Source organism: Sminthopsis crassicaudata, chromosome 4, assembly GCF_048593235.1.
Source record: "Sminthopsis crassicaudata isolate SCR6 chromosome 4, ASM4859323v1, whole genome shotgun sequence".
NCBI lineage: Eukaryota > Metazoa > Chordata > Mammalia > Dasyuromorphia > Dasyuridae > Sminthopsis > Sminthopsis crassicaudata.
Window position 1 is genome coordinate 299,990,810 of NC_133620.1, and position 7,303 is coordinate 299,998,112.

Below are 7,303 nucleotides of genomic sequence, written 5' to 3' on the forward strand. Positions count from 1 at the left end.
TCACTTGCTTAGTTGCATGTCCATGTCATTGATGTCCTCTATTTTTTTCACATACCTATTTGGAGAGAAAAAAATTTGCCTTAAGAACTCACTATTTTGGCTGCAGATTGTAATTCTCTTGGTGGAATTATGGAATGTTTCTGTAATTTGTTGTTTCATCCACTCATTTAGCATTAGATTCAACCATTCTGGAGAGCAATTTGGATCCTTGCAGAAAGGGCTATCAAATTGCACATACCTTGAGAAATGGCAATTGCCTTACGGGGGGGTGGGGAGTCTGTATCCCAAAGAAATTATAGGGGAGGGAAAAGGACCCTGTGCCAAGTTGTAGTTGTTCTTTTTTATGATAGAAACTGGAAAATCGGTAGATGCCCATCAATTGGAGAGTGGCTGAACAAGATGTGACAATATATGAAGGTAAAGGAATGTTAGCATTACATAAGAAATGATGAAAAAGCTCATTTCAGAAAGCCTGGAAAGATTCACACAAACTGATGCTGAGTGGAACAATCAGAAGGAAGAATACTTTGTACAAAATAACAGCAAGAATTTGTATTGATCAGCTAGGAAAGAATTGCTTCTCAGTGCTTTAGTGATCCAAGCAATCCCGATTGAAGATGGCATTTGCTGTCCAAAGTCTTTCACAAAAAGAACTACAGAGAAAGAATGTAAAACTCCATATGCTATGTTTTTGTTTCACTCTCTCTCTCATGATTATTCCCTTTTGCTCTGATTTGTCTTTCCCAACATGATTCATAAAAGCAATGCTTATAAAAAGTAAATTTACTAAACACTACAAAAAATTTAAAATTAAAATTTTATTCAATTTTTAATGTATAAGATCATTGTCCAAACAGGACAGCCAATACCTATGCTGTTTAGGGCATCCAGTGAGCCAGAGACCTGGGGACCAAGTCTGACTGAAACTACATGTACAATTAGCAATTCTTGATTCTCAATTTACCATCTTTGTGAACAGGATCCTGGACTGGTGTTCGCAATTTTCCTTTATAAGGGGCTGAGCCTCTTCCTGGGTCTTTGGCTGGAGTGCCTAAAGCCTGTGCAGGCAAGTGCTGCAGCCTGAGGGAAGAGAAGGCTGAGAGGGGTGGGGTGGTCATTGGTCAGCTCAGAGACTGGCTTCTTCCAGGGTTGGGACTGCCAAGGCCAGCCCACCTGCTGGCATCACAGTGAATGCTGGAGCTTTATGTTGGGCATCTGTTCTCTCAGGTTTTCAAGGGAAATGGGGGGAGATCAACTGGGGAAAGGAGCGCCCTGGCCCATCTGTGGAACTTTCTTGCCAGGTGGTGGAACCACATCTGCAGAGGTCACACATTCAGACTACATTTTGAGGGTGATTGGTGTCTTTTTTGGGGGGAGGATCTTTTTCCAAAGATGGCACAATGCCTTCCATTCGGCCTGTTGGCATTCTTCTAGGTTTTGGGGTGAAGTCTCTGGAGGACACACATTCATCCTAGGAGGGGTTAAGGTGGGTCACCTTGTCTGTTTTTTTGTTGTCGTTTTTAATTTTTTTTTTTTTTACCCAATACGTGATGAAGAGTTGAGGTCGATTGAGGAAGAGGAACGCCTTGGCCCATTGGTGGTAGCTTCTGCCAGGCAGTGGGGCCCATTCTGTGGAGGGTAGACATTTAGCCTGGTGGTCGAGTTAATTTACTTTTTTTTCACACCACGAGCTATGTGGGCAGGTCAAATACCAGTGAGGTCCTCCAGGGTCTGTTGGCAGAGCCTTCTACCAAGTGGCAGGTTCAAGTCTGTGGATGAAGGAGGCAACATATGAGCAAAGGAGAAGGAATTAGGAAACAGGGAAGGATGTGAGTGGCAAAAATAGGAAGAATACTTTGTACGAAATAACAAGAATTTGTGACAGATAGGAGAGAATTGGCTCTTCCTAGTGCTTTAGTGATCCAAAGCAATCCTAATAGTCTTTGGACAGAAAATGCCCTCTGCATTAAAAAAAAAATGAGAAAAAAAATGTAACACCATGTATTGTGGTCACTTTTTTTTTCTCTCTTCCATGGTTGTTCCTTTTGCTTTGCTTTTTCTCTCCAAACACGATTCATAAAGCAAAGTATATTCTAAATCAATACATTTATTAACCCTCCCACCAAATGAAAATTCTATTTTATTGAGCAAAAAATAGGACAATCAAAGTAGTATAACAATATAGGACAATATAAGGCAACAATAGAAAGGTCATGCTTCTGCCAAAATGATTGGGGCAGCCCCTTTTTGTAGTGGTCAGAAAATGGAAATTGAATGGATGTCCAACAATTGGAGAATGGTTGGGTAAATTATGGTTTATGAATATTATGGAATATTATAGTTCTATAAGAAATGACCAGCAGCATGAATACAGAGAGGCTTTGAAAGACTTACATAAACTGATCCTAAGTGAAGTGAGCAGAACTAGAAGACCATTATACCCTTCAACAATAATTCTGTAGGAGGATGTATTCTGATGGAAGTGGCTATCTTGGACAAAGAGAAGATCTAATTCAGTTCCAATTCATCAATGATGGACAGAATCAGCTACACCCAGAGAAGGAACACTGGGAAATGAGTGTAACTTGTTTACATTTTTTTGTTTTTCTTCCCAGGTTATTTTTACCTTGTGCATCCAATTCTTGGTGCAACAAGAGAACTGTACGGTTCTGCTCACATACATTGTATCTGCGATATAATATAACATAGTAAACCTGTACAAAACTGCCTGCCTTCTAGGGGAGGGGGTGGAGGGAGGGAAGGGAAAAGTCAGAACAGAAGCGAGTGCAAGGGATAATGTTGTAAAAAAAACAATAGCAAGGTCAATACTTTTTGCCGCCAATATGCTTGGCATCCAATCAACCAGAGAGCCAGAGAGCCAGAGATTCAGGGACCAAGGCTGGCTTTATCTTTTAAAAAAATTTTATCATATAGCTTTTTATTTACAAAACATATGCTTGGGTAATTTTTCTAATCTAATTAAAATTATTTTGTGATCAATAATGATCTCTAGTTTTTTTTTTTGGTCATAAATTCCTTCCTCGTGCATAGTTCTGAGAGGTAAATTATCCTATGCTGTTCCAGATTTGTTTATATCATTCTTATTTCCAGATCATGAACCCATTAGGACCTTAGCTTGGTATATGGTGTTAGGTGTGGGTCAATGACTAGTTTCTGCCATCCTAGTTTCCAATTTTCCCCGCAGTTTTTGTCAAATAGTGAATTCTTATCCCAAAAGCTGGGGTCAAACACTAGATTGCTATAGTAGTTGACTATTTTGTTCTGTGAACCTAATTTATTCCACTGATCAATGACTCTTTTTCCTATCTAGTACGAAATGGTTTTGATGGTCTAGCTGTTCCAGATCTGTGTCAAACACTAGATTGCTATAGTCATTAACTAATTTGTTCTGTGAACTTAACCTATTCCGTTGATAACTGCTCTTTTTCCTATCTAGTACCAAATGGTTTGAATGGCCTAGCTATATGACATCTAAAGCTACATTATAAAGCAGAGGTCACCTTCAATTTTTTTTAATTGATTCCCTTGAAATTGACCTTTTGCTCTTACAGATTAATTTTTTTTTTTGGGCAGGGGTCAGTAAAATAGGTTGAGAGTTTGTCATAGCACTAAATAAATAGGTGTATTTGGGTACCCAGTCTTGGGTAGTCTTGTCACCTTTATTACTTTTGCTGCCCCTATCCAATAGCCCTTTATATTTTTCCAATATAGATAGATAGATAGATAGATATATGCATAGATATATATAGATATAGATATATAGATATAGATATAGATATAGATATAGATATAGATATAGATATATAGATATAGATATAGATATAGATATAGATATAGATATAGATATAGATATAGATATAGATATAGATATAGATATATAGTGCCCTTCCTTATTCCTTTTAATTAGACATATTTTTACTTTTGCTTGATCTGAAGTCAGGATGGTTACCCCTGCTTTTTTGTACTTCACCTGAAGCATAATAGATTCTGCTCCAGCCTTTTACTTTTCCTCTGTATGTATCATTCTGTTTTAAATGTGTTTCTTTTAAACAATATATTATAGAAGCCAGTCTGCTATCCATTTACCTTTTATTGAGAGAGTTCACATTTATGGTTAAAACTGTATTTCCTTGCCATCTTATTCCCAAAATTATACTTTTCTCTTTCCTTTTCCCCTTTCCCTCCTTCCCCAGTATTTTTCTTAGGAGCACTACTTGCCTCAACCAGCCATCTTCCTTTAGAGTCCCTCCCCCTTTCTTACACCTTTGCTTAGTATTTCTGTTTCCCCTTCTATTTAGTTTCCCCCTTTCCCCTTTTGCTTTTCCCCTACCCCACTTTGCTGTAAGGTGAGAGAAGTTTCTCGGGGAAACCAAATATTTGTAATATTTTCTCTTTGAGCCAAATCTGTCCAGAGTAAGATTCACAAAACATTCATCCCCTTCCCTGCTTTCCCTCATTTATAAAAGGTTTTCGTTGCTTCGTCTTGAGATTTAATTTCCCTCATTTTCCCTCCACTTTTCTCTTTTTTCCAAGTATAATGCCCTTCTCACCTCTAGTTTTTTTTTTTATTTTTTTTATTGGAACAGTAATATGAAATTATACATATACTTTCTATGTATACCCATAACAGAATTATACTTTTTAAGTGCTCTGCTTACCTTTTTATGCTTCTTCTGATTTCAATATTTGGATTTTCAATATTTGTTTAGCTCTGGTCTTTTCATCAGCAATAAATGCAAGTCACCCTGATTCACTGAATGTCCATCTATTCTCTGAAAGAAAATCTCAGTTTAGAGGAGTAATTTATTCTTGGCTGCATTCCATTTACCTTTACCTTTCAGAATATCAGATCCCAGGTCCTTCTATCCTTTAAGGGGGAAGCCTTTAGGTCCTGGGGTATAATCCTTATTGTGGTTCTTCAGTTCATCATATCTTACTCCACACACTCTCAGTTTTCCTTGTAAACCATTGATTGGTGCAGATTTGTTTCCATGGAGACTGGGAGGTCCCCCAGGCTTTTGTATCCACCCCACCCCCAGGGCTTCGTCCAGGGTCTCACCACAGTAGAAAATCAATGTTTTTTCTTATTCTTTCTCCTAAACTCTGTGCACTCTGGCTTCTCTCCTCCTCATTCAGATGAGTTTTACTCATTGAAATGCAGTGACTGATAACCTCTGGAGTGCAAAAGCTGAAAGAGCCCTGTCTAATTCTCCTCCTTCAGCATCTCTCTGGCAGCATTTTTGGGAGTGACTGCCTTTTCTTCTCCCTCTCTTTTCAGAGTTTTCCAGATTCTGCCATCTCTGGGTTTTTTACTGACTTGTGTGTCCTGCTTGGCTCTTTGACTGGATCTTTATTTATGTCATGGACCCTGGGGAGGACCCCCTTATGCCTGTGTCACCAGTCATCTATGTCCTGGAAACTGATGAGGCCCAATTGTCATCTCTAAGCAAAACACTCCCAGCTATGTTGATGGGGCTGGAGTCTACCTCCTCAGCTGTGCTCCCAATTCCCATATAATTCTGTTGCCCATGTTGAATCTGAGCCAATTTGCAGCTGAAAATCCATGTGTCCAAAGCACATTGCATAATCTTGGTCCCCCAAACTCTCCCCTTGTCTGAAATTCTCTACTCCGGGCACCCAGCTTTGCAGGATCAGTCATCCCCTACCCTTTTCTCTTACTTTGCCCACATTTCATCCATTAGCTTCTGCAGGTTCTAAGCCCTTCCTCTACGACTCTCCTCCCCCAGAGGCTTGCTTTCCTTTAGTCTCCTTGCCATCAACCTCATGACCCTGTACACCTCTTTCCTACAGGACTCCAGCTGTTCTATTAGGATTATGCATTCTCATGTGACTGTCTCTGTACTCTGTATTTTTTTGGTGGATTCTAGTTTATGTATTTGTTGTCCTCCCATTTAAAATGGAATTTGTGCATCTTAAACAAGTATTGCTAAATCTTTGTTGATTGATTCTCAGCCTTGGGAATTGTCCTGTTTCTTTCCCTGTTCAGTTGCAGATTTCATTGAGGGAAAAGATGTCAACCAAACTGCTATAATTCCTTATTACAACAACTATCCCATCCACCCAACTAAAGAAGTAGCTGTCCCATAAGGCCCTAACGTAGCACAGCCCAGGCACTGCTTTTCAAGCAGTAAGCAGAACCCTCTCCAACACAATGGATGATAGTGATCAATTCTTTCAGATTGTTTCCCAATTTCCTCCTTTCTCCTTTTCATTTTGCCTCCATACTCATCATTAAAATAAATGGAAGGAAGGCAACTGAGAGACTCCTTGTGTAACCACAGGAATAATTACAGAGGATGAATGATTATGGCAAAGTGTCTGTATGTCAAAAGAATTTATCTCCAAAGGTAAAATCCACTTATTGGCTGTGATTTCAGGTGGCATTTTTAAAATATAGGATGGGTAGTTTCTCTCAGATAGCTCCAATCACAAAATGTGAATGTAGTTGAGATATTCTTTGACTTACAACAGGCAATAACATGTATACTTTAATACTGCAACAAGGATTAGAGAATAAAAGAGATTATTCTCAAGGCTGGGATGAGAACCGATGCACTAATGAGCCTGAGAGATGCACAGGATGTTGTGAAAACAAAGAACAAAAACCAAAATTCTGTTATTAAATATTTTCTTGAAAAGGAAATTAATTGTTATGTCTTTTGAATTCTCCCTGTTATTCTGGTGGGATTTGACAATATTTTTTGTTATTTCAATGGTTTTTCTGCTTTCCAGTTAAGTTTTTTTTTGTTGTTGTTGTTTTTATTTTGGAAGTGAAGTTAATGAATTGAAAAGAAATACACCTACCTGGACACCTCTCCTCCTGAAGGGACCACTGTCCTCAACATGAGTGTAATTACTTAGGCTGCTCCAGAAGCTGCACAAGGTCGCCACAGGGCCACAAATTCCCCAGACCTCGCTGTGGGGAAAGCTTGGACAGTTTTGGACAGTAGTTAGAAACAGTTACTGACCAACAGTTATGAACCATTTGGAAAACTGCCCATGGGTTTCAGAACATTCTAGGACAGTGGTCCTCAAACTTGGGGGGGGGGCAGTTCACTGTCCCTGAGACTGTGGGAGGGCCGGACTATAGTAAAAACAAAAGCTCACACTCTGTCTCCGCCACTCAGCCCAGTTGCCATAACCCCGTGGGCAGCATAAATGTCCTCAGGGGGCTGCTTCTGGCCTGCTCTAGCGTTACTCAATATTTCACATCGCCAGTCTCTCCTAATTCCCAGGACGTCAGAAAGCCTCAGGCCACAGA

At 39.5% G+C, this 7,303-nt stretch overlaps 1 long non-coding RNA gene across 1 annotated transcript; it reads right to left on the minus strand.

Annotated features, from left to right (window-relative positions):
- Window positions 1-799: 799 nt before the first annotated feature.
- Window positions 800-7,042, minus strand: LOC141541299 (uncharacterized). Its single transcript, XR_012481734.1, has 3 exons — window positions 6,847-7,042; window positions 4,680-4,793; window positions 800-1,769 (listed from the first exon to the last, which is right to left on the minus strand). It is a non-coding gene; the product is annotated as an uncharacterized LOC141541299 (long non-coding RNA).
- Window positions 7,043-7,303: the final 261 nt, after the last annotated feature.